This window comes from Myotis nattereri (genome assembly GCF_964212035.1).
Source record: "Myotis nattereri genome assembly, chromosome: 1".
Lineage (NCBI taxonomy): Eukaryota > Metazoa > Chordata > Mammalia > Chiroptera > Vespertilionidae > Myotis > Myotis nattereri.
Window position 1 is genome coordinate 178103350 of NC_138075.1, and position 27914 is coordinate 178131263.

The 27914-nt window shown below is 45.0% G+C and overlaps 2 protein-coding genes across 7 annotated transcripts in view; both read left to right on the forward strand.

Annotated features, from left to right (window-relative positions):
* RASGEF1B (RasGEF domain family member 1B) overlaps positions 1-27914 on the forward strand; it is a 525540-nt gene that overhangs the window by 252095 nt on the left and 245531 nt on the right. The window contains exons 1-2 of one of the 4 annotated variants that reach the window (XM_081095429.1): positions 23917-24195; positions 24937-25059. The exons of the other annotated variants lie outside the window; for them this stretch is intronic. The gene's annotated coding sequence lies outside the window, so the exon portion shown is untranslated. Of the gene's footprint in view, positions 1-23916; positions 24196-24936; positions 25060-27914 lie in introns of those variants that run through there. 4 annotated transcript variants of the gene reach the window in all.
* The window catches only part of LOC308522222 (succinate dehydrogenase [ubiquinone] iron-sulfur subunit, mitochondrial-like), a 409251-nt gene that overhangs the window by 252048 nt on the left and 129289 nt on the right, over positions 1-27914 (forward strand). The gene's annotated exons all lie outside the window — the stretch shown is intronic.

Consider the following 27914-nt stretch of genomic DNA (forward strand, 5'->3'; position numbering starts at 1 on the left):
GCTCTCAGCTCTGCAGACATTTCATGAAGGATTGCTGGTATATTTGACTGCTGAGAAACCGTGATATTCATCAAATAGAAGAACACAGGCAGGAAAAGAATATTGTAAAGTCACTTAAATTAAGATGGAATAACATCTAGAATCTTGTGTGCCCCAGGCCTGGTTAGTAGCCTACTCTTCTTTGAGGCTGAGGGTGGTTCTTTGTGGATCTGATTTTTCCAAAGGGCACAAAAAGGGGCAATTGGCTTAGCCATTGAGAAGAGAAAATGAAAAGGAACATCTGACCACTGTTTTTATTTTAAATGCCTTATTACAGGTCCTGGGAAAATGTGTGCAGCAGATCAAAACAGCCAGGTGTTTGGAGAACAGCCCTCTGGGGCCAGCTGGCAGAGGGCAGCTGGTCATCAGAATAGATGAAAAAAAAAAAACCATCTGAAAGATGAAGACTTAGCCCAAGAGAGGGCACAGGAAAGCACCCAGTGTGAGAGAGGCTATGGACAGACTATAAATTATGGGACGGGAAAGAATAGAAAGAGCACATTTTAGAAGGTACTAGTGTCTAATAAAGGGTCTCTAATTAGCAGAGGCAGACGTCCAGCTAGGAAGTCAGTTGTCCCCTCAGACATCGGCAGGTGAGAAGACATGCACAGCATTTAGGAGGGAAAAAGCCTCACTTCAGTGCATGCCCTGATGACCTCGAGCACCTCCAGCAAAGAAACCACCAAGCTCAGGGCTCTAAATTATAGGGCGAGTCTCTCTAGGTGGAAGGAAGGAAAACAACCCAAATTTGGACAAACACCATGTAATTATTAATGGTTTTATGGGAGAGTAATCCAAAATATGTCTTGGATTTTGAACTTCTTGTCCAGTAAAATGATGGACTATATTTATAAGGGAGAAATACATGGTACTGCTGCAGTCTCCGTACGCTCCACCCCTCCCCTCTCCTCGGACTCCATTTATATTTCCAAGGCAACAACATACCATAAATAACAGCTACCATTGCTTGGCTCTTGTTACACATAGGCACTAGTCTAAATTTTTTACATAAATTAACTTGTTTATCCTCATAATAGCCCTCTGAAGTGGGCTTTCATTATCCCTATTTGACAGGTGAGGAAACTGGGTCAAAGAGAGGGGACTGATAAAAAGAAATAAGAGCACTTAACACCCAGTAGGGTAAGAAAACGTAGTCCCACCATTGTTAAAACAAACTGCCGGTTACAATGACCAAGAGCTAGAGAGGGGAGGTAGAAAGGGCAGATAGGAGAAATGGGCAAGAAACCAGGCTAGAGGAGTAACCTTTTATTTGGGGGATGGAGGTGGGGGTTGGAGACTAGTCTTAAAAGAAGAAAGGTAAATAATAGGCCTAAATTCTATAACATTAGACCAATTTTACATATTAAAGGGACGTTAGAGCTAGAGCACACTCTCTAAATTTTGAAAATAAAACACATTTTGTCTATATCCTCAAGTCAGCCTAATGATGGCAAACCTTGAAAAAGCATTGGGAATAGAAGGAAGCAAAAGAGAGGGGGATGAGCCCTGACCGGGTGGCTCAGTTGGTTGGAATGTTGTCCCGTACACCAAAAGGTTGTGGTTCAATTCTCAGTCAGGGCACATGACTAGATTGTGGGTTTGATCCCCTGTCAGGGTACAGACAGGAGGCAACAGATCAATGTTTCTCTCTCACATAGATGTTTCTCTTTTCTTTTTTCTTCTCTCCCTAAAAATCAATAATAAAAAAATACATATTCTCTGTTGGATTAAAAAAAGAGGGGGGAGATGCCCAGCTGGGTGCGGCTCAGTGATTGAGCATTGACCTATGAACCAGGAGGTCATGGTTCAATTTTCAATCAGGGCATATGCCCAGGTTGAGGGCTCAGTCCCTGGTATGGGTGTGCAGGAGGCAGCTGATCAATGATTCTCTTTCATCATTGATGTTTCTATCTCTCTCTCCCTCTATGAAATCAATTAAAATACATTTTTTAAAAAGGGGTGGGGGAGAAGAACTGCAGATGAGGAGGTACAGGGGGACTCAGAACGTGCTGTTGACAGTATGATGATGACCATCTGTCATAGTTTATAAACCCACAGGGCTTTGGCTCCCAAACACAAAAACTCTCATGTCTTCTGTGGGGTCCTCAGAGAGAAATTTGCCAGGCTCCCACTCCTGTGGCACAGCAGTCTGTTGCACACATATGTTTAAATTGAGACTGTCTTCCCAGAGAAGCTGTTTTTCACTGATGCATGTGTAAGCTACTAGAGGGCCAAGGCCATTCTGAGCCTGTGTCTTTTGTCGACCATGCCCTTGCCTGTCTCCCACCCGTTGCTGCCTTCGAAGCAGGTGCCTATACCCCGAATCCGATAGCTGAGTCAATGTGTCAGCCCGTGTCTGCCTCACGATTCTCAACTTGTCACAGCAACAGACACTGTTGCTAGGAACTGGGCCAGGGAAATTACAAAGATGTTTTCAACCAGGCAAAAATATGCAAATAAACTGCTTTGAAGGGAGGTGGGGGGAAAATCCAGAATCTTAGCTTCTGAGCTGGAGCAGAGAGAACTGAGGAATTAATCTGATTGTCTGTGGTTCAGAAGTAGCAGCGTAGGGACTCCATTGCTTTCAGGTCCTTGTGGAGTCTGAGAACTGAAAGAAAACATGAACACTCCAAACTTTTCAAGTTGGAGTTCTCAAACTACGAGTTCAGATTAAAATCTCGCTTCTCTTGTTTCACAAGATGCCTTATGTTGCTTATTTGAAGTCTTCGCATAGCAAGTAGGGAAGGGGGCGGCTTTCCTTCTAATTTCCTCTTTGCTCTGACGTGAATTTTGGAGTGCCCAGCTCCTGGCCATGCTTCCCTTCATCTACTACAGTCCAAAGAAAATTCCCTCCCTGCCTATTTTTCTGTATCTCAAAGGCTACTATCTCTTTTGTGAGGAGTCACTTAATGTTGAGGGTATGAGATAGGTGCAGACAGTCAACTTCCTAGAGGAGGGAAGGCCAGGAATACCTCCCCATTTGTCTCAGTTGGAAATCATAGCAGACTGGGGCAGGCAGAGGGTGCGTGTGTGTGTAAATTGATTGCTGGTAAGAACCATCTTGTCAGTTTATCAGGTAAATCCTCAGATTAGCTGATTAGCGGATCTCTATTTAGGCCTACTTGTTTTCTCAGTGTACTGTTAGACTATCTACATTGTTTAGCCCAACAGTGGTTTAAACATTGGCTGTGCATTGTCATTGTCTGGGAAGCTTTAAGACACCCTACATGAGACTCAGATTCAATAGTCCTGTGCATCAGGACATTAAGAGCTCTCCAGGTGATTCTAATTTGCAGACAAGGCTCAGCACCAAAGGCGTAGAGTTACACACTAAAGAGAAGTGTAAGGATTCCTCAGGCTACTGAGCCAGATAAAAGGACCTGCTATAGTGACACCATTAGTTAAAGGGAGGAAGACACTGAAAATCAATATCTACATGCAGGTCTTTCTGGTTACAAAACAGCAGCACCATCAGCCATGAGTCCACACGGGAGGCCACAGAAAACACTGACTCTCTTCCAAGTTTTGTTGTTGTCAATCCATTTGTATCCAGGTCCCCCTCTCTTACACACCGAGAGGTGCTCAGGAAGCCTGGAGGCCAAGTACAGCTTTATTAGCAACGTGATTCTCCCTGGAGTTTGAGTAACAGAGTAATCTCTGCAGACAAAACCCACTGCTGTCAGTGCACATCAAGACAGACACCAAATCAAGTTGTTCACCCCTGATCTCCAGATGAATAGGCAGTGAAACCAGAAAATTATGCCACTGGGTCTCAGAAAAGAGAATGTCAGTCAGGATTGCATTGTCTTTCTGCATCTTGACACCCAGGCAACTTCCAAGACTTGACTTGATTTTAGTCAAGGAATTCCTATCCTTGTAATTCTATCAAATACCATCCGTGATAACAGGCTACATCTAGCAAGCACTGCTACGTACCAGGCATTCTGTGAAGGGCTTTATATGGATCCTCTCATTCCATAGTCACATTCTCTACAGGAATTGGATGCTGTTTCCCCTCATTTTACAGGTGAAGAAATTGAAACTTACTGTGACCTTATGATGTGGTCATTATCTTGAAGCTAGTAAATGATAGAGCAAGGATTTAAACCTAGAGTTGTGCCTTCAAAACCCAAGCTTTTATCACTGAGTTTCTGCCCTTGGTCTATAGATTTCCAGGATAAAACAATTCCATTTTGCTTGTTTTTCAGTCCTTTCCTAGAATCAGAACCCTACTCATTTTCACGATGAGTAGTTCTTTTTTTTTGTTGATTTATTTCAAATGAATCTTCCTCTAAGAGGTTGCTAAGGCATACATGAACTTCAAACAATAGTTGACTTGGTAATGTGGGATTGAGATGTTTCTTTATGCAATGTGATTAGTCACAGGAAGGAAGCACCGAGTAAGAGAGCTGCTGAGCATGCTCCCAGTGCTGCTATTTTGTCAACACTGAAAATTCCATTTCATGCTTTATACTGTTCCTTTTCTGTTTTAGCTAACGGTTGGTATAACATTTTGCTCAGTCCGCCAGAGATACTTGAAAATCTTCCCAAAGCTATCATTAATGAGTAATAAAATAGGGCTAGCCAGGGTTTCTCTGCCTCGCAGCACAGGGATGCGTGGATGAAGATGTGAAGCGTGATGACAGCCGAGTTGTTGTAATGCTACTGTATTACTACAAAGTAATAAGCAGAGAGGATGGCAGACGAAGGTTTGGTTCATCTGCATCTGAATGTGTGTCTAGAGAAGGATCTCCACGTACATGCCTCCTGCTAACTTGTGTCCTGCCTCTGAGAAGTCATCACTGGAGTGCATGCTGAGTGAATGGCTGGGGCTTAGCTCCTGTCTGAGCTTGTCCAGCTCTAGATGGGATGGCTTTTTGGCAGGGATGTTCTAGGTGTTCCACAGAATGTCGGGCGTTCTTGCCTGGGGCTCTCACTGAACTCACAATGTCAGTGGGTGAAGCCCGTCCATGTGGATTTACGGTAACTATAGCACCTTTAAAATCAGTTGCCACTTTTTAGAGTCTACTGTGTCCAGAAAGCCTAGAATAAGTAAATCTCAAGATCAATTTATTTTCTTTTATAGTTTTTATTCCTCTGAGGCCAAGACTGAATTTTTTACTTCCCCAAATAAAGCAGTGTGTCTTTTTATGCTATGGGCTCTTCTATCTTCTGGGCAGAAGGACAGAACAGAGTTGAGAAGGTGATGAGAAGAGGTGATGACCCTCCTCATTCACTGGCAGAGCGACCTGTGCATTGCTGTCTTTGATCTTACGGACAGATGCACCTGTCAGGATGCTGGAGATATCCTTTGATAGGGAGACCAGGTTTTTTTCTTTCTGATTATAATATATATTATAATTTATATCATTATCCTATCTAATAAAAGAGAAACATGGTAATTAGCGTACTACCGCTACCCTTCCCATTGGCTAATCAGGGCGATATGCAAATTAACTGCCAGCCAAGATGGCGGCCGGCAGCCAGGCAGCTTGAAACTAACATGAGGCTTGCTTGCTTCAGTGACGAAGGAAACCAACGTTCCCCGCCTGCCTTGCGGCCTCTGAGCCTGCAGTTTAAGAAACATTGTAACAAATATAGAAGCTAAACAAAACCCCAGAAACCTGCTTTCAGCGAGCCAGGATCTCAGAGCTGGAGTTATACATTATTTCGATTATAGAACCCAAACAAACCAGATACCTGCTTTCAGCAGCAGAGGCCTCAGAGCTGGAGCCAGAGCTAAAGCTGGCCCAGAACAAAAAAAGAAAAAGAAAAAAAGGAGCAGTTGGGAGCTTCAGTCACAGCCTGAAAAGAGCCCTCAGCCCCTCACCCAGACTGGCCAGGCACCCCAGTGGGGACCCCCACCCTGATCCAGGACACCCTTCAGGGCAAACCAGCTAGCCCCACCCATGCACCAGCCCTCTATCCTATATAGTAAAAGGGTAATATGCCTCCCAGCACCGGGATCAGCATGACAGGGGGCAGCGCCCAAACCCCCTGATCGCCCTGCGGCTCTGTGTGTGACAGAGGGTGGGGCCACAACCTCCCTATCTGCCCTGCTCTGTGTGTGACAGGGTGCGGCGCCCCAACCCCCTGATCGGCCCTGCTCTGTGTGTGACAGGGTGTGGCACCCCAACCCCCTGATCGGCCCTGCTCTGTGGGTGATAGAGGGTGGCGCCCCAACCCCCTGATCTGCCCTGCTCTGTGTGTGACAGGGGGCAGTGCCCCAACTCCCCTATCGGCCCTACTCTGTGAGTGAGAGGGGGGAGCTCCTCAATCCCCTGATGGACCCTGCTCTGTGTGTGACAGGGCGGAGCTCCCCAGCCCTCTGATGGGCCCTGCCCTGTGTGTGACAGGGGGGAGCTCCCCAACCCCCTGATTGACTCTGCTCTGTGTGTGACAGGGGGGAGCTCTCCAACCCCCCCTGATGGACCCTGCTCTGTGCGTGACAGGGTAAGGAGACCCAACCCTCCTGATGGGCCTTGCTCTGTGCATGACAGGGGGTGGTGCCCCAACTCCCCAATCGGCCCTGCTCTGAGCCAGACCAGGGGCTGCACCGAGGGATTTGGCCTGCCCTCTGCCACCCAGGAGCAGGCCTAAGCCAGCAGGTCGTTATCTCCCGAGGGGTCCCAGACTGCGAGAGGGCACAGGCCAGGCTGAGGGACTCCCCTTCCCCTCGAGTGCACAAATTTTTGTGCACCGGGCCTCTAGTATATATATAATGATATATGTTTATACTATGCGATAATGTAAATTTTTACTAAAATGAATTTTGGAAATAATGCAAATGTATGTGTAAAACCTAGAGAGGTTATAGTGGTTATAAAGACACTGTGGGATTCACAAGGGTGCTCCACAGCTCTCTTGCCTTCCAAGCCCACAGCACGATTACACTTTCCCACCATCCCCTTGACCTAGGTGGGGCCTTTAGACTGCTTTGGTCAACCAGGTGTGCATGGAGGGAAAGCACATCATTCTGGTAAGAAACTTTAAAGCTGGTGTGTGCTTTGCAAGGCTCACCTTTCCTGCCAGCATAGTGGGTGCTGCAGCACCCCCAGTCCCTGATGAAATCTTCTTATGACCCAGCATGGACGTGTAGACAGAACAAGAAAGTCTTTCCATTTGAAGCTACTGAATTTTGGGGGGGGGTTATTTTGATTAGCAACATAGAAAAAATAGATAAGAAAATCATGTTAAAGCTCCTATGTTGAGAGGTAGTAGAAATGTGACAAAGGCAATTTCTCAAGAGGAAAGGACTCAAAAATTGTTTGTTTGTCTTAACCTTAGGAACTGCTGGCCAGCCAATGTAGGAAAGATTGAAAAGATATTAAATTGCCCAAGCCAAACCCTATAAAGCCTCTGTTTTTTTTTAAGTTATAATAAAATATATATGACATAGAATTTGCCATTTTAATTATTTTTATGTGTACAATTCAGTGACATTAAGTACATTCACATTGTTGTGCAACCATCATCACTATCCTTCTCCATAACTTTTTCATCACCCCAAACTGAAACTTTATTTCCATTGGAGAATAACTCCCCATTCCCCCTTCCTTAACTCCTGGCAACCACCATTTACTTTCTGTCTCTATGAATTTTCCTACCTCATATAAGTGATATTATATAGTATTTGCCCATTTGTATGTGGGTTATTTAAAGCCCCCCCCCCCTTTTATTTTTAATCCTCATCTGAGGATATGCTTATTGATTTTGGAGAGAAAAAGAGAGAGTGAGAGAGAGACACACTGATGTGAGAGAGAAATACTGATTGGTTGCCTCCCGAACACACCCTGACCTGGCATCAAACCTATAACCTCTTTGGTGTACAGGGTGACACTCCAACCAATTGAGCACCTGCCCAGGGCAAGCCCTCCCCCTCCTTTTAATAAAAAGATTGCATTTTAGTTTTTGCTACCAACCCACACCTCTCTGGCGACTTCTAAGACAGTCTTTGCTCAAAGAAGAGAGAGGGACAGCAAGAATCTGTCCCAATCACTGACTCTGGAGCCCCTGGCAGTGGGTCGAAGTGGCTGCATGCTTTCCAGGCCAGAGGTCAGCAGCCTTTCCAAAGTGGAATGCCAGAGTTCCAGCCCCGCACTTCCCCTGGGTCAGGGGTCAGGGATGGTTTCAACCTCCCCGCAGTGACCAAGTTCTGCCTCCTGCGGATACAGGGAAAGACAGATGCTGTTTCCTGCAAATGGAGTGGAGGGACAGCTTTGATTTGTTTCCGCCGTAGAGTGAAGGTTGAGCCCAGTGACAGCAGGTGGTTCTAGCTCTCAGAAGTCAGCTGTGACAATGGTGACAGGTCCCAATCACATAGGAATCCATCTTCTGAAACATCAAAGAAGGAGGAAGCTTCTTTATCATACTTTTTACTTGAATAAAAGGAAGTTGACAGAAGTTGTCTAGGGGAGTTATTACCCTTTCTGGTAATTGCTTTTCTCTCCCTGCGCCCCCCCCCCCACCCCCCCCGCCCCGGCCCTGAGTTATACTTGGTAGACATGAGTGGATAGTCTAAGGTAGACATCAAAGGGGAGAGGGATGGCTGTGGGAGTGGGGTCAGAGAACTCCAAGTTGGAGGATGCAGAATCATTTTCATTGATGTGGTCCCCAGAGCTTCTGCTCAGGGAGGTGGGTCAGCCTTGGGGGTCATGGGTGAGCCATCAAGATCACCTCTGGGATCTAGCTTCTGCATACTCCAGTAGAGGGCCACCAGGACAGAGCGGTGAAATCTCCATCTTCTGGTGATATTGAAGTTTTTGTTTGGAAATTAGCAGATTCAGAGGTTTACATTTTAAAAAGGGTCTTAGGAAATTTCAATAATTGCCTTAGAGTTAATAAAACTGTGCTCTGGTTTATGTATTTGCTCAGTAGGTATCTCTATGTATCAGGCATTTAACTGGGTGCTAAGGATATAACAGAAGTAGAAAAAAACATCGTTTCCTCCTCCATGGAGCTCCCAGTCCAGGGAGCAGACAGCTATCAATCAATTAATAAGTCAGTTGCCTAGCCAGCATGGCTCAGTGGTTGAGTGTCGACCTATGAACCAGGAGGTCATGGTTCAATTCTCAGTCAGGCAGGGTACATGCCCAGGTTGTAGGCTTGATCCCCAGCATGGGGCATGCACGAAGCAGCCGATCAATAATTATCTCCAATCATTGATGTTTCTCTCTCTCTCTCCCTCTCCCTTTCCTCTCTAAAATCAATAAAAATACATTTAAAAAATAAGTCAGTCAATAAGTATTTATGGAGTATGCATTATATTCCAGACACTGAAGGTACTCCAGGAAGCTAATTAGACACAAATCATGTAAACAAAATGTCAAATCATAACTCTAATGGGAGCTAGAAAAAAGATCTATTCTGTACCACGTGGGTCTGTGATCCCAGTTTAAGGCTGCCAGAGAAACTGGTTTGGAGAGCCGAGGGGCAGAAGAGCTTTACCAGGTGAAGAGGAACAAAAATGCATCCCAGGTGAAGGGAATAGCATGTCTGAGGGCCTTGTGTGAGGGAATTTGGCGAGAATGATGACTGAGGTCATTTGTGGTTAGAGTCGGGAGAGAAGAATCGGTGGACAAGTTAAAGGCTGGAGTGGGAGACGGGAACAGTCAGGAAAGGCATGCTCATAAAAGCGAGGGGAGTCCGGCTTCTGTTTCATGTTCCAGTGGCTAAGAGCATGGATTCTGGAGCCAGACTGCCAGGCTGGATCCCTGCTCTCCCACTTTCAAGCTTTGTTATTTAACCTCTCTGTGCCTCAGTTTCCTAAAATGTTGAATATAATAGTGCCTACCTCATAAACTCGTTAGGAAAATGAAATGAGTTTATACATGTAAAGTGTTTAGAATAATGCCAGGCACTCATTATAAGTGCCACATAAATAAGATTTATTATTATTACCCTACTAGGGGCCCGGTGCACGAAATTCATGCACTGGGTGTGTGTGTGGGGGGGGAGAGTGTCCCTCAGCCCAGCCTGCCCCCTCTCACATACTGGGAGCCCTCAGGCGTTGACCCCCATCACCCTCCGATCGCCTGATCGGCCCCTTGCCCAGGCCTGATGCCTCTGCCAGAGGTGTCAGGCTTGGACAGGGGACCCCCATCTCCCCCCGATCACTGGATCTGGCCCCCGCCCAGGCCTGAGGCCTCTGGCCCAGGAATCATACCTGGGCAGGGGACCCCCATCTCCCTCTGATCGCTTGCTCCACCCCCCGCCCAAGCCTGACGCCTCTGACCCAGGCTTCAGGCCTGGGCAAGGGGACCATCATATCCCCCCAATCCCCGGCTCCGCCCCCCACCCAGGCCTGATGCCTCAGCCAGAGGAGTTGACCCTCATCACCCTCCGATCACCAATCACCGGATCGGCCCCTTGACCAGGCCTGAGGCCTCCGGCAGAGGTGTCAGGCCTGGGCAGGGGACCCCCAGCTCCCCGCGGTTGCAGGCTCCGCCCCTGCCCAGGCCTAACGCCTCTGGCCTAGGCGTCCGGCCCAGGCAGCGGGGACCTGCAGTGGCAGCGGGGGGCGCCGCGATCGTGGGCTTCGCTTTGGGCCTAGGCAAGGGACCCCTAGCTCCTGGGACTGCCAGCTTCGACCGTGCCCAGCTCCCATCGCTGGCTCCACCCCTACTTCCTGCTATCACTGGCCAGGGCGGCAAAGGCGCCTGATTCTCCGATCATGGCTGGGGCCGCCTTTGCCCTGCCCCCCAGCTCTTAGCTCCCCCCTGGGTTTCAGATCACTGTCAGTGGCAGGGGGCTTCTTCCTGCTTTCCCTTTCGCCTCCCTGCATTGTGCCTACATATGCAAATTAGCCGCCATCTTGTTGGCAGTTAACTGCCAATCTTAGTTGGCAGTTAACTGCCAATCTTAGTTGGCAGTTAATTTGCATATAGCCCTGATTAGCCAATGAAAACGGTATCGCCGTACGCCAATTACCATTTTTCTCTTTTATTAGTGTAGATATGGCAAAGAACATCACTATTCATCAGCTATTCCCCAATCAGTTTGTGAATAAGAAATCCACATCGAATTATATACAGAACATGTAAATATTTGCATCACAAACAGAAAAAAAAACTAAAACAAATTGTAGGTCTCTTCAATGCCCATTCAGAGTATGGAAAATGCATTTCTCAAGTAAATCATCTTGGGAAAATGTTCTTTCAGCGGTGAGGGAATTTAATTGCCTTCTCCTTTGCCCAATGTGTATCTGAGATTTTCGATACTGATGCAGCTGATACTGGGAATGAACTAAGGGCAGAACTTACTTCAAATCCTTTGATCATTTTATCATTGATGTAATTGAGCAATGTTAGAATAGTACAGCCAGAAGCGACCTTAGAGATCAACTCGTCATTTGTTCTGATTTAATTGGCTGTTGGTTTCTGCATGAAGTGATCACATTAGAAAAAAGAGCTGCCAGATTAAGTCTTTAATAGACAAGTAATTAACTTAACCAAGGTGCTTCCATGAAAATCATCAATCATCTGCAGTTTCTCCTTGGAAGGTGGTAATGCAGTTTTGCTGAACTTTAAATTTTTTTTTTTTTACTGAAAAATGAAAATAGTAAGCAACCTTACTTGGTACCTGTAGGTTTGGTAACATAGCGAGTCATCAGGCCCTCCATGTGGACAGCACTGTATTATTAAACAAACTGTTATGAAAGCTCACTGTATGTGAGGCCTTGTGATGGATACTTTTATATGATGCCTCGTTTAATCCTCACAGTAATTACTAGTATGTGAAGTCTTGGGCAGGTTTTGGGTCCATTGGCCCTTGGATCCTGTCTTGCCCTTCTTCTGCTCTGCTCTGTACTGCAGGGGACTGACTTTCCTAGCCTCTCCTGCCCACTGGTTCCTGGTCGGGTTTGGGCATTGGCAGACACTGGTGGAGATGTAGGGTGGGTAGAGAGAGAAGCCAGGGTATTCTCTCTGTGTGTGTCTCTCTGTCTCTCCCCTTCCCCTGCCTCCAGCTCACGTGGGACTGGCAGGGGAACTTCCACCTGGTGACTCCACCCTAGGCTCCAATTGTTTCCTCTCTCAGTCTCCCCAGCTAGTGGATGGTAGAACTTCCTGCTCTGTTCATCTCTGGAATTATCCCATTGTCTGCTGCTTGGCTTACAGTCCCATCACCTGTGTAACCAGTTCTCTCCATTAGATTCCCTCTATTAAAAATATACGAAGTCATCTCTGTTTTCTTATTTAGGCCCTAACCAAATATATTAAAAAAACACACAATTATACCTGTTTTTTTAACATATGAGGAAACTAAGGACCATCAAGGCTATATATATATCTCACAATATTAAGCTGTCAACTTAATCAATACCATAAATCAACTAATTAAGTCAAATCAAAGTCCTCGCCCTCCTAGGCTCACATATACTTTTTGTACTATTATACTATGACTAGAAGCCCAGTGCATGAAATTCATGCACTCAGGGAGGGTCCCTCAGCCAGCCTTGTGCTCTCTCACAGTCCAAGAGCCCTCAGGGGATGTCCAACTGCTGGCTTAGGCCCACTCCCCATGAGAAGTGGGCCTAAGGCGGCAGTTGGACATTCTTAGTGCTGCTGCGGAGGTGGGAGAGGTTCCCACCACCACCACTGTGCTCGCTATCTGTGACCCCAACGATACATGATTGAGGCCGGGGAGGGACCGCGGGAGGGCTCCAGGGCGTGTCTGGCCCATCTCACTCAGTCCCGATCAGCCGGACCCCAGCAGCAAGCTAACCTACTGTTTGGAGCATCTACCCCCTGGTGGTCAGTGCACGTCATAGCGAGCAGTTGAGCCACCTTAGCATATCATTAGCATATTATGCTTTGATTGGTTGAATGGCCAACTGGACGACCGGACACTTAGCATATTAGGCTTTTATTGTATAGGATGCCTTTGGAACTCTCTGGGAAAGGGAAACCTGATTTCCAGGGGTGATCCCACCTGGCTCACCAGTGTGGGATGGGTTTCAACACAGTCCTGTTTTGTAGTTTTAATTGATAACTTACTGCAGGATGTGTGTGAAGATCAACACCTTACATCTCTCCAAACACAGAATTATTAGGCCCTCAGGCTGTAGATTAGATTCTGATGCTCTTTTGTGTGTTCTTAGGAAATCCTCCACAGATCCATGAAGCCACCAAGTTCTGACCACTCTTCCAATTTATGATGAATTCCTTTTGTTTCAGTTCAAATAGAAAATTGAGATCTTTATTCCTCACCTTGAATTTACTCAGAATCAGATTAGGGATACTCTTAAATTATCATGAAGTCCCAAACAAGATCAAAGTCTTTAGACTTTACCATAATTTTAGACTTAATTTTTAGATTCTTTTCATAGGAATAAATCATAGGCTAAATGTTTGTGGTCTGAATACATTGAAGGAATCATAGGCCTCAATTTACTTGTAGAAACTCTTCTTATGAAGAAGTTGGCATTCAAAAAGGACAAATAAATGCTAAGCCAGCAGTAGAAAAACAGCCTCTGAATTCTCTCTTGTTAAATAGTAAGAATAGATAGATGGGACCAAGTAGTGGAAAGTGTTAAGTCTAGGTTAGCAAGCGTGTGTATGTGCATGCATATGTGTAGGAGGAGGGGGCAATACCAAGCTATCAAAGTAGCGAATGGTTTAACTAAAAAATAGGTACAGAACCATGGGGGAGGGGGTGTATGGAGAGGTGTGGGGTCCTAGGGGTGAGTGCCATGGGATGTTTTCAGATGCTTTAAGAGTGAACAGAGATTGATTTTGATTATGTGTTTCTCAGCTAGACTAAATACATATTAACAATTGATAAGTGCAAACACATTGGACAGTTGCAGCTTGCTCAGGACCATTCCATTCTGAACCTCAGAAATGGCATTGTGTGGACTGCAATACAAGTGAGTGGATCTGGGCTTGTCTTGGCTGTCCCCATGTTGCCTGTGGAAGATATATTGAAAACATGCTGTCAAGCACTTTCAAGAAAGCAGTCATCCTGTTGCATTAGAGGTTACATGTCTTGCATGTGACAATAAATCAAATACCATAGAACCTTTCTGGGATTTGTCACTGGAATTTCCCAAAAGATACCAAATGCAATGGAAAAGATATGGCTTCCTAGTCATGCCTGGTTACTGAAATGTTGGTCAAGTTCATAGAAACAGAAGCTTTAGAAGGAAAACCCTACATATGGGACCAGTGTAACTCAAAGCATAGGAGGTTTTCCTCAAAACCAGTTGTATGTACAGAAGCCCAAAAACAGCTTATGATTTGTCACCTACCTCAGATTCTCAGACTATATCTCAAATGATTCAGATGGTCAGGACGTAATAATCAGGAGAAAATTGGTGTTCATGTTGGCTTTAAAGAAATCTTAGACATGGAGCCCTATTGCTACAGGGAGTCTGTGAAATCCCTCAGACCAGAATGTTTAATCTATGACTTATCTGCTGTAGTAATGCACCAGGGGAAAGGATTTGGCTCAGGACACTACACTGCCTACTGTTATAATTCTGAAGGAGGGTCTGGGTACACTGCAATGATTCCAAGCTAAGCATGTGCACTGTGGATAAAGTACGCAAGGCCCACGCTTATATCTTGTTTTATACCCAGCGAGTTACTGAGAATGGGCATTCTAAACTCTTGCCTACAGAATTCCTGTCTGGTATCCTACCTCCTCATGAAGAAGCTGATACCTCTAATGAAAAGCTTAGTTGATCCAAAGATGATAGTGTGGCTTCTTGCGATTTGTATGTATATTTTCTCAAAGGACTGATTTACAATTTTGAGCTTCATTTTTATTTTTTTTTACTTATGAATCAGTGCACACTATGTTTATCATTTTGTATCTACAAGTCTTTTTACAGAGACAAAGCATAAATACATGTATATGAATGATAGCAGGTAACTAAACTTTTTTTCAAGTATTTGGACATTTTAAGCTTTTAGTATTATCTCAGATTGGTGTTACCCTTTTATATTTTAATTGGCACAGATCATGAATTTGTACTGAAGTTCAGGTGGCATCATTTTACACATTTATCTTTTGTAGCTATTTTCCATACACATTCTTATTTGATGGAAAATTATAGACACTTTCTTCACTAATAGTCTTACCCCCGCCAAAGTCAATTCTTTCAGGCTATTTGTATATTGAAGTTACCTTTGCCCCTTGAAGGTAGTTAAATTACTATTTTCAAAGAGAAAAAATACTTATCAATCACACTCATTGATATTCCTGAAGCTTTGTGTGTTACTGTTGATAAAGGAACTTCATTTTTTCAAAAAAATTATTTTTAATAATTTTGTTCTTCATTTGGCATAGTCAAACTATACAAGTGAAAATGACAGCTTTATAAATAGTATGCTTAAAAGATTTCAGTACTGTGGACATAAAAACAATGATGGTTGCGACTTAAAATGATTCGTCTGGCAGCAAACCGGTTTGTCCTGATTCTAATAAAGAAGTTATATAAAAAACTTGAATTTACCAAACAGTGTATTATGTTATACAAGTAAATTTAATTTGGTTATGAATTCACTTTATGTCTGAACATTAAATCTTTTAAAACTTTGAAAAAAATAGGTAAAATTGTGTGGGTTGAACTTAGATATGAGGAAGAGGGTCTGTATGGAGGGTACTATTATAATGTTAATATAGTTTGTATATATAGCATGTAATATATATTACAATACTAGTTGTGCTAGTTAAGAAAAAAAACGACAAAGACTTGAACTAAGTGACTTTGAAATAGAAACTACAGGCTAATGCAGGAGGTGATGGGGATGTAGAATTGATGAGATTGGATCACTGATTGGGGTAGGAGATGAGGGAGGAGAGCAAATGAGAATGATTCCATTTAGAGTCTTCATGACTTTTTCTTTTATTTTTTTCACATAATATCCAACCCAAATAACTTTCGTCCTGTTGTGGAACTTTCATATTACTACAGGTAAGTGGTTGGTAGTCATTCTTCTTTGATGAGGACAGAGAAGTGTGCAAAGTGGCTTATCACAGCCCTGCATGCCCATCGGAGGCAGAAAGAGAGCAACTAAGAGATGCTGGCCATGGATGGAGACCATGGGATGTAAAGGAAATGGGGCACCTTCCGTTCATTCATCACACAGTGAGTGACTACCAATCCACAGGGCTTTATAGTATGTGTAGAGCTTTAGAACATCCTTGTGAGGTAAGAATTTTGCACAGGGTCAGGCAAGGTAATTACCCACCTCAGCTTCAAGTGCGGTCACAAGTAAGCCATGAAGGAAGGTTCTCAAACCTAGCATAGCCCTCCACTCCATTCAGGCTGGTCTCTGCATTGCCTTGAGGGCAGGTAATACCTTTTCTGACCTTCATGGCCTTGCATTTGCTGGTCCTCTTGTCTGCAGGACCAGCTCCTTGCCACCATTGAGATCCTCCCCATCCCCAGAGCCTGAGTGCCTCCTACTGCCCCACCACTCCTAAATAATTTATTTTCCTTTCAACTGTTACAATCTGCATATTTTACATTATTTTGTACATCACAATATAGTGCATTATGTTACTCTTTAATTTCTCCATTTGTTAATCTTGTCTTTCCAAGTAGATCGCAAAATCCTTGAGGGAAGCTCTATTTCTTACTCTTTGTCATCCTCCATGGCACCTAGTACAGAGTGAATACCTGATGGATGATTTAGTATGAAAATCTTGCCCCTGACTTCCCCTTAGTTACCTTACTGCTTTCTTCTTTAGCTGTTGGGCCACCACCATACATATGAACATGCGGTACAAATTCTGAACACTAAAATATCTCTTCCAGGCAAAGAGAGTGACATAGACAGTTCCAGACATGGTGGTACAGAGGGAGGAAGGGAGAAAGAAAAATGTGTTTAGAGACACAGCCTGTTCTTTGACCTGGGAGAACTTGTTTGCTGGAAGTTATCAAAAATCAAAACTGCTCTAACAATTATCAGTCCATCTTCAGACTCTGGTGTGTCTTAAAATAGCAATGCCATTGGACATGACATAAGCCAAGAAATTCTTGGTGAGACATTTGGGTAAAACAGGTTTTCTGGTTTAAGAACATTAGCTTTTGTATCAGTACCAAAGACCAGCTGGTCATGTTTCAGTAACTATTATTTATCCATTTAGGAATATTATGGCAACTTATATCTGCGTGTTGATTTTTTCACCACAAATGTAGATAAATGTACATAAATTCATTCTGAATTTCACTATTTCACTAAAAATGAGAAAACCAAGATCCAGGGAGTTTAAGTAACTGAATATCAATAAATTGCCTCCTCTAGAAAGCCTTTCTTGCACCTTTAGGATGGGTTAAGCACCACTGTATCTCCCATAGCAACCTGTGGCTATCTTAATCATAGCCCCTGCATATTATTCTATATGGTAAATATAATAATATAATAATCTGTTTTATATATTTTTCCCCTCTATGAGATTACAGCCTGATTGAGAATCAGGTCCAGTTTCTAAGTCCAGTTCTTTTTTCCTGTTACATTTACACGACCATTTTAATGCATGTCATAGATCTTGGCATTTTTAAACGCAGATGCCCTTTAGTTACGGAGAATAATTACTAGCTTTATTACATGGTCAAGGTTACATGGTGTGTTCTCCTTCTCTATGGAAGGGAGTATTTAGAACATTTTTTCTCTTCTGAGACACCTGCATGTCAGTGGCTGAGAAGGCTCTGTTTCCAGAAGTTAACATCAAAAGAGGATAGCTGATAGTTATAATTGCTCCCTGGTAGAAAGGTTGCCATGGACACTAGAGAATAGTCATGGTTAATTTTTTAGAACCATGGCTAATGGGACAAATCACTCAGCCATGGAGCCTCCTCCAACTGAAAGAACATAAGGAGACGTGAAGGGGGAAGCAGGTCATGGGCTCTGCCCCGGAGTTCATGGAAAGGAGAAAGCAGGCAGATGTGACTCACTGGGTCAGCTGCGGGTGGCATTGGACTCAGCTGTCACAGTGGAGCTGACACCAGCAGCACATGCTTGACATCGGTGCAAAGACAGCATCAGCCACTCAGAAGCATGTGGTGGGAACAACCAAGGTTTGAATCCTGTCGATGAAACTCTTCTGTTGGGGGACACCAGATAGCCGCAGTGAGCCCTCTCTTGCTGTCCCGGTCTCACTCGGCTCAGCTGACTGGGAGAGCTTATCTGGGCGGGGCTATGACTTAGCTTAGATCACATAGAACACTGGAGACCAGGCTGGGGCTAACACCTGGATGGCTAGACTCCCAGGCTAGTGCTCTCTGCATGGACCACACAGAAAGGGAGACATTAGCAGATTTTTAAGAAGTTGTTAAATCAAGTTAAGAACAACCTGACTCTTGGACAGCTTTCTTCTTTAAACTGCCTTATGATCCAGTGATTCCTCTTCTGGGAATTTATCTGAAGAAACCGGAAACACTAATTGGAAAGAACGTAGGCACTCCTATGTTCACTGCAGCGGTATTTACAATAGCCAATATTTGGAAGCAACCCAAGTGCCCATCAATAGATGAATGGATAAAAAAAGCCGTGGTACATTTACACAGTGGAATATTACTCTGCCATAAAAAGGAAGAAAAATGTACCCTTTGCAGCAGTATGGATGGACCTGGAGAACGTTATGCTAAGTAAATAAGCTAGTCAGAGAAAGACAAGTCCCATATGATTTCACTCATATATGGAATTTAATGTACAAACTGAACTAACAAGCAAAGAGACAGATTTATAGATAGAGAGCAAGCAGATAGGTGGGGGAGGCAGGGAGAGAGTGAGCAAAAAAGAAAAAAAAGAACTCATGGACAAAGAACTCATGGACAACAGTGTGGTGATTGTGGGGGTGGAGGGGGTTGGGTGAAGGGGGATGAGTGGAGGGGGAAGAGGGCATAGAGGGGATAAATGGTGATGGGAAAAATAAAATAAAAATGATAAAAGCACAAAAGATCTTTCAAGTGTTCAGTGGCTGCAGTGATTTGACACTCAGCTTGTCATTATTGCCTGGGTGATTCTTACAGATTAAACCAGAGAAATATTGCCATCGTGTAGTCATCAGGCATGTGCTGACCTTTATTGATGCATAAGAAGTAACAACAGTGATGCATGCAAGAAAGAGACTTCAGTGGGTCCCTTCCTGTGCAGGCCACACTGTGCCTTTCAAAGAGGAAGCAGTAGTGCATATAAAACTGTAACGACCTTTAAAAATAATTTTTAAAAGATGATAAACAGCTTGAATTTACTAAACATGTCAATTATTGAAAATATTTTGACGAATTCTATCTCATTTGATCTTCACATCCACTTCCACATAACACAGCAGGCAGTAGGAGTCACCCATTTTGGAGAAGAAGAATCTGAAACCAGAGCGGTTTGGCAATTTGCCCAAGATCACACAGCCAGAACCAGGGCAGGAATTTTGATTCTTTATCTAGTGCTTTTGTGTAGTAAAGTTCACAATACCTTATCTGAAATTATGAAATGCAAACAAAACAACCTAAGTCTAGTTTTTTGGTTTTTTTCCTAATTCATTTGGTGGCAAAATGTTACCTTCCCAGAGGTATTGTGGCAATAAAACCTGTCTCAGGGTGATGTGAAGCTCTTTCTTGTTCTCTTTAGGAAGAATATTAATATGTGTTATTGCAGACATTTTATTGTGTTCAATGTCAGGATGCTGTCTGAAACCAGTGTATAATATTTGTTGTATAAGCCATATCGTCTTTATAAAGTCCAAGAAAAATTCTGATTTCAAAAGCACATCTGAACAGAAGCGTTTTGGATCATTATAACCCTGAGGTAGACTGCCTTTGCCATCCAACAGTCAGGCAATGAAGCATTGACATTAACCAGATATTCTGGTTAATTGTCACTAGAGGTGCCATATATGTATTGCTAATGTTGAACAAATCCTATCTAATAAAAGAGAAACATGGTAATTGGCATATGACTGCTACCCTTCCCATTGGCTAATCAGGGCAATATGCAAATTAACTGTCAGCCAAGATGGCGGCCGGCAGCCAGGCAGCTTGAAACTAACATGAGGCTTGCTTGCTTCAGTGACAGAGGACTCCAACGTTCCTCGCCTGCCCCTGCAGGCCTCTGAGCTGCAAGCAACTATGTAACAAACATAGACGCTAAACAAAACCCCAGAAACCTGCCGGGCTTCAGCCAGCAGGATCGCAACATTGTAAGCAAAGGCCAGAAACCTACTTTCAGCAGTGGAGGCCTAAGAGCTGGAGCCAAGCCTCAAAGCTAAAGCTGGCCCAGAATAAATAAAAAAGAAAAAGAAAAAAAGGAGCAATTGGGAGCTTCAGTCACCCCCAGCCTGAAAATAGCCCTCAGCTTCTCACCCAGACTGGCCAGGCACCCCAGTGGGGAACCCCACCCTGAAGGGTGTGTGACCAGCTACAAACAGCCATCATCCCCTCACCCAGGCTGGCCAGGCACCCCAGTGGGGACCCCCACCCTGAAGGATGTGTGACCAGCTGCAAACAGCCATCATCCCCTCACCCAGGCTGGCTAGGCACCCCAGTGGGGAACCCCATCCTGATCCAGGACACCCTTCAGGGCAAACCAGCCAGCCCCGACCCATGCACCAGGCCTCTATTCTATATAGTAAAAGGGTAATATGCCTCCCAGCACCGGGATCAGCGGAGCCACGAGGCCTCCCGGCACTGGGATCAGCATGACAGGGGGCAGAGCCCAAACCCCCTGATCGCCCTGCGGCTCTGTGTGTGACAGGGTGCGGCGCCCCAACCTCCCCCCCCACCCCACGGGCCCTGCTCTGTGTGTGATGGGGTAGAGCCATAACCTCCCCATCAGCCCTTCCCTGAGTGTGAGAGTGGTGGCGCCCCAACCCCCTGATCGGCCCTGCTCTGTGGGTGATAGAGGGCGGTGCCCCAACCCCCTGATGGGCCCTGCTCTGTGCATGACAGGGGGCTGCACCCCAACCCCCTGATTGGCCCTGCTCTGTGCGTGACAGGGTACAGAGCCCCAACCCCCCTGATTGGCCCTGCTCTGTGCATGACAGGGGGTGGCGCCACAACCTCCCCATCGACCCTGCCTTGAGTGTGACAGGGGATGGTGCCCCAAACCCCCAATCGGCCCTACCCTGAGCGTGACTGAGGGTGGAATCACAACCTCCCAATCGCCCTGCTCTGTGTATGACAGGGGGCGGCACCCCAACTCCCCAATCGGCCCTGCTCTGAGCCCGACCAGGGGCTGCACCTAGGGATTGGGCCTGCCCTCTGCCACCCGGGAGCAGGCCTAAGCCAGCAGGTCATTATCTCCTGAGGGGTCCCAGACTGCGAGAGGGCACAGGCCGGGCTGAGGGACCCCCCTCCCCCCCCGAGTGCACAAATTTTTGTGCACCAGGCCTCTAGTTAGACTATAATGAAATACACTTAATGCCAACTCAGCAGTTGTGAGGGTTAAATAAGATAATTCAGGTAAGTCATTTGGCTGAGTGTCTGGTTCGTGTGATGCATTGCATACCTAGAGTGCTGCCTATTGCCTTTCATAATTCATGTTGTATCTCCATGTTATAGAGGAAACAGTGACAGGTCAAAAGGTCAAGTAACTTGCCCAAGGTCACATGGATAGTAAGTGGCACTGCCAGGACTGGACACCCAGGCTGTCGCTTCCACCCAAAGCATATGCATAACCAGTGGGGTAGAGACAATTCTGGATCTTCCAGGGGTCCTTAGAAATCTTTCCAGATCATGATTATGAAAATTAATTACTGAATCACTGGACTGTAGCATGTGGAAGTGCTGTTTAATAGCCTGCTGGGCAAGCCAGGTTTTGTTGGAGGAGAGAGAGAGAGAGAGAGAGAGAGAGAGAGAGAGAGAGAGAGAGAGAAAAGAAGAAGAAGGAGGAGGAGGAGGAGGAGGAGGAGGGAGGAGAGAAGGGGGGAGGATAGGAGAGGGGGAGAATAACTTTATGGATTGGCCAACTTTTATTCCAGAGAGTTATTATAAGTATAGTAACTCCCTTGATGAATTGGATGAGATCTTTCTGTGAATTAGAGCAATGAAAAGGCACTCCCTCCCAGGACTTTGCCCCAAATTCTGTGGATCCCGCCAATGATTGTAATCCCACAGCTCCCTCCCTGTCACAACTTGCATCCCAGATGGTGAGAGGAGAGCTCCCCAGCTCGTGCCTGTGGTCTGTCAGGACAGGCTGGCAAAGAAAGTGAGCCCCGGGCAGCTAAGCCCCAGATTAAGAGGACCTCGAACCATTGTGTTGGCAGCTGCTCCCACTCCCCCGCGTGCTGAGCAGCATCAGCACATGTCTGGCCTTATTTGCTGTTTTGGACTCGGCACTTGAAAGGTGTCCCTCCCCCGCCGCCTTGACATTTGTCCAGAGATTAATTGGGCTAATCCCCTTCTTGGAAGAAAGGGTTGGGAAGTGTGTGTTGACGGAGGGTGAGGAGGCAGGCCTCCGGGACTGCAGAGGGGAGCATTAATGAAGGCGCTGGGGCTTGCTGCAGCCTTTGAAGGGAGAAAAGAGCAAATTTCTCTGCTGTTCCTGGACAAGGCTGACAGGTGGGCAGGGAGACTGCGCTCCTCTGTTCTGCCGGCTCTGCCAGAAGGTCCGTGCACTCCAGCAGTAACGACTCCTGACAGCTCCAGCTGTCACTCAGGGAGGCAGCTCCCAGCACACCTTGGCCTGCCATTCTCACTCTTACGCTGAGGGCTGAAGGAGAGAGGCCCAGGAAAGGCCATCCTGATGGCGGAAAACACACATGGCTTGGGGACTTGTCTGGGACACTTACAAATGTACTTTTAAATTTTGTTTTGGATCAGGCATTCAAAATAAACATTACTTATTACTTGAGATTTTGGGTCAGGGGAAGGCAGAGGACCACGGACAGTTGTTCTTTTTTTTCTTTTCTTCTTTTTTTTACAAGTTTTTTTTTATTGATTTCAGAGAGTCAGCGAGAGGGAGAGAGAGATAGAAATATCAATGATGAAAGGGAATCATTGATAGGCTGCCTCCTACATGCCCAACGCTGGGGATGGAGCCTGCAACCCGGGCATGTGCCCTGCCTGGGAATCAAACTGGGACCTTTTGGTTCATAGGTCAACGCTCAACCACTGAGCCACACCAGCCAGGCGACAGTTGTTTTCTTGTACCATATGCAGTTGTCCCCATTTGGGAGGAGACACGAAGCTTACCTTATTATCTAATAATAATAGCTAGCATTCATTGGGAGCTTATTATGCGCCAAGGCACTGCTTCAAACATTTTACATCTATTAATTAGTTTATTGTTCTTAACAACAAAATGAAGGAGGTGCTAATATTGTCCCCATTTGACTGCACTGGTAGCCTCCCCAGCATCATTTGTAAATGGCTGCACCAAGGCTCAACCACCAACCCATTCCCAGCCCCACCCTCTTAACCACTGCACCAGGCTGCATTGCTGACAGAGAAAAGGGAATAAGCATTTTGCCTGGGCCAATTCTCGGTAAGATCATGACTTTGGTGAGATTGAACAGTTAATTGAGGATAATGCATCCCGGGAGAACGGGAGAACGGAGGATAAAGAGCCATGGAAATACTTTGAGGTCCCTGGGAACCTCTGAAAGCTATGTGCCTAATTGTACTCTCCGTGGAAAATCCCCTCCAGCTAACAGGATTCTAATGGTGTGCTGTGTTTCTTTGTAAATTACTGCAGACACTGGCATAAGGAATATGAAAGAACTGGTGGTTAATCAAATGAACTTACAGGAAGCGAGCTCTTCAAGTGGGATTTATACTGATGCCCATTATAAAAACTGTTAATAATAAGGGATTTTAAAAATGTCATTGCAAGGTGAGAGGAAATTTGCGAAGGTATGACAGTCTGCTCATCTTTTAGCAGAGGTACGGTAACTAGGTCACAGGATTTGCTTGGGGGGAAGTGAAATGACAGATAATAGTGTCAGAACAATGGCTGGAGAATTTTTGGCATGTCTTTGTGATTTGGGAGCAGAACAGGCAATCTGGGACTTAGCTTTCTCCCTTCTGTGTAAGCACCGTCCACCCAGCCGGAAGCATGCACAGCCTCTCTCCTTCCAGCCACGGCTTTTTCTGTTGTGGGGATCAATTTCCTGACCCTCAAACCAGTGCAGATTCTCAAGTGGGGAAAGGAAGAGAAGAAAAAGGAAGCATAGAGTCAGCTCGCCTTGTATTTGATCTTTGAAGCCAAGGTAAGAAGGAACACTGTCTTCACATTACGGTGAGGAAACTAGAGATGGAAGCAGTTGCTAACCTAAGACCGTGCAGTGAGTAAGTGGCCAAGCTGGATTCGTGCACTGGCTGTGCCCTGCAGAGTGGTACTTTCCACATGACGTCCACTACTACTCGTCATCAGGTCTCGGGCACCAGGTGGCGAAGATGGTGAAAGTAGGGAAGGGAAAACTTCGTCCCTCCACCTTGGTGCCAGCCCCCTCCCTCTTCTGCTTTCCCCCAGATTATTTTGCCACACTCGGAGTCAGTCTCCTTGCTACAGACGGGGCAGGGGGGAAGAGGGTGAAGGTAGGCAGTCTTGTTTCCTAATTCCCAATTTTGCACCTTTCTCCCAGTTTAACACAAGCCCCCTCACCTCCTAACCCTGTCTCACCCCACACACATCCTCACTGTTTGCTTGGACCTGAGAACAGCCACCCCATTGCTGACTCATTAAGATAGAGAAGGACTTTGGTCATTTTCATTAAACTTCTCGCCTGACAGCTCTGAGAAGTAAATCTTCTTGTGTACTCAGGAAGGTTTTTTTTTTTTTTTTAATATTCATCACCAGTACAGGGTTACTATACCCAGAAAAAACTGGATGGTAGTTTGTCAGAAGAGAACCTGTTCCAAAACAGATTTCCGTAAAGTATTGAAACAAGCTTTTTTTCTTCTTCTTCTTCTTCTTCTTCTTTTTTTTTTTTTTTTTTTTTTTTTTACAGGTTGGGGAATCACTAGCAGAATCTCTTGCTTTATATACAGTGTCTTCAGTTTCCGATAAAATGATCAGTGGTTTTCAACTTGTACTACTAACTGCATGCAGATCAGTGTATTAATTACACAAGGTAATGTCCTCTATATTCATTTGCCTTTATTCTGACATGGCATAATTTGGTGGGTACCAGGACAGACCCCATTTTTCCTTCTTGGTACTTCTGTGGGGCTTTGGGCACATGTACCTCACTGCACATATGTACCATCGTCATTCATTCACTTGCCTTTGTGTCACATCAGATGTGAACTCCTTGGTTGCACAGACCATGTTTTAACTTAGTTTAAATCTTAGCATAACAACCTTTCACTCTTACCCTGTTCAATCCATTTTTCACACCGTGGCCGAAGAGAACTTTTGAAACATAAATCAGATTGTGTCATTTTCTTGCTTAAAAACTCTTCAAAGTCTTCCCATTGCCTTAAAATACCATGTGCGTGCCTGACTACCGCCCCTGCAGGGCCTGGCTCCTGTCTCCTCCCCGCCTTGCTCCAGGCCTGCTGGCCTTTGCTCCGTGCTCTGCCGCCTGGGGACCTGGGGGCTTACTCTTCTCTCTGTCTGGAATGCTCTCCCCTGGCTTTTGCTGAGTTGGCTCCTTCTCATGCCTCAAGTCTTAAATGCTTAAATGTCACCTTAAATGTCAGAGAGACCTTTTCCTGAACATTCCATCTGAAGTGAGTCTTCCTTGTTTCTCTCTGTCCCTGCACTCAGTTAAATTCCTTTATTGTACATATCAAAATCGACAGTTCCTGTGATTATTGACTCATTTGGGGGTTCTCTGTTTCTCTTAGGGGAATGCAGGCATCCTGAGGACAGGGTCCCCATCTGTTCACAGATGTATCTTCAGCGCAGAGTAGTGCTTGGCATGGAGCAGGGCTCCATATTTACGTGTTTAATAAATGAATGCATGCATGAACAAATGAGCAATTGTAGGATTCTCCTACAGTCATTACTCAGCGATTTGTATCTTTTGTACTTACCAAGGGGATGGTGTGACCCCTCGCATTTTCAAACACACCAACGACAAGGAACCAGGAGAAAGGCAGCTCTTATTATAAGAGAGTGCTGCTTGAGAGTAGAGATGATGGCTGAGGTTACCAATGCTGTTCTGCATGCCTGCTGCTGTGCCGCCTGCCCACCTCCGCCTGCTGAATCCTGTGTCTTTCCGAGCCTGAGATGGCCAAACTGCCCTTAGACACACTACTAATAAGAATGAATGGGAGGTTCTTACTTCTGAATTTGGGAGACTCCTACTCATAGTTCTTTAAAAAAATATCTGCTTTTCCAAGAAGCTTTAAGTAAATGGGAGCGGATAATTGGGACCTAACCCCCCAAGGCTGCTCCCTTGAGGACAGCACCACTCCCCCTGGGAACTGAACATCCTCAGAAACAGGTGATGTGTTTTGCCATATCCAAAGCCTTGTGTCTCTTTTTCAGGTCTGGTTTTAGCATCCTGAGAAGCAAGGGAGTGAGTCTTACCAATTCCACAATCATTTAGAGTGCCTTGTTTGGTTATTTATTTATTTATTTATTCATTTATTTTTGGCTCAGTTTGACTTCTCAAATTTATCTTAAAGTAAAGATGAACAGACCCCAACAGATCCAGGTGTCCCCAGTGCCTCTGTTGTTCCTCAATTTATGCAATGAGGCCCCAGAGGCATATTGTGGAAAATAACTCCTTCAGATATTCATGTTCTATAGGTCATTTGAAATGTTTTTTCCTGGACAAACATGCTATTTTGCTTTAAATTTTCTGTTTGTTTATATCTACTAGAATGCTTAGTAGACTATTGGTTAAGTTCTTATTGCATTCATAGTGATAAATAATGTGGACTCAAAATAGAAAATGATAGGGATTGTGCCAGTAGTATTCAGGAAACAATTATTTCATCTCTGCATTATCAGCTCTTTTGAGATTGAAAAATAATTTCCTGAATTGTGGCCTTAGGTGATAATCTCCTAAACACAGTCTCCTCTCAGTGAAAGGGCTAGAGTCCTTGTTTTGTTTCTTGCCTTTGAATCATTTATGGATTTAAAGCCACCCCGCTGAGCACTGACTCATCTCTGCCAGGTGCATTAGGCCTCAATGGGCTGGAAGTGAAATGTGGGTCCCAAGCAGGGAAAAAGATGAAAACCACATTCACAGTTTATTTGGTCACAGATGTTCACATAATAGGAGCAGAAATTTAAGAAGTAGCTTCTTTCTCTTTGTATTTGACAAGAGACAAAGAAAACAGTTGTGCGGGGGTTTGGGAAGGAAAGGGGCAATGAAACTCCGAAAAGAATTGGGAATACCCATGTTCATCAGCCCTGGCAAGAGAATAAATTCATTGACAGGAGTATTGAGTTTCACTCCCAGGAACACAGACTAGGGCATTTGGCTCTTGATGATTCATCTGTAAGTGACTTTTATAGGAGGAAGGAGCTAGGGTTAGATCCTGGATGAGGCCTGGAAGACCTGAGATTGATTTCTCCCCTCTGCCCGTACCCTGAATTGCTGTGAACGAATCGTTATGCTGTCAGGAGCACAAAAAGTCCTTGTGCTTGTGAGATGCTAAGATGTTGGCCACAGGTTTCCTCCCTGCCTATGTCAGCACAGTCAGTTTGGATCTGTTTACTGCAGTGACTTGTCACCTTGTGGTATTGAGTTCTCTGTCCCCTCATGCAAAAAAAGGTGGGACAGTGTGAGAGAAAGAGACATTTGCTGTGACTTTCTAAGCTCAGACTTTCCAAGCTGCTCTCTTACTTTCTATATGCCGTGCCCCTTTAATCATGGTCAATGACCAAATGGATAACTGCTTCTGAATTATGACTTTTATGGTCTGAACAGGTAGATTTCTTTTAGGTTTGGTTAAGTGAGCCAATGATGCTTTTCCAATATATTTTGAACCAAAACTCATGCATATTACATCATAACAAATTCACGTT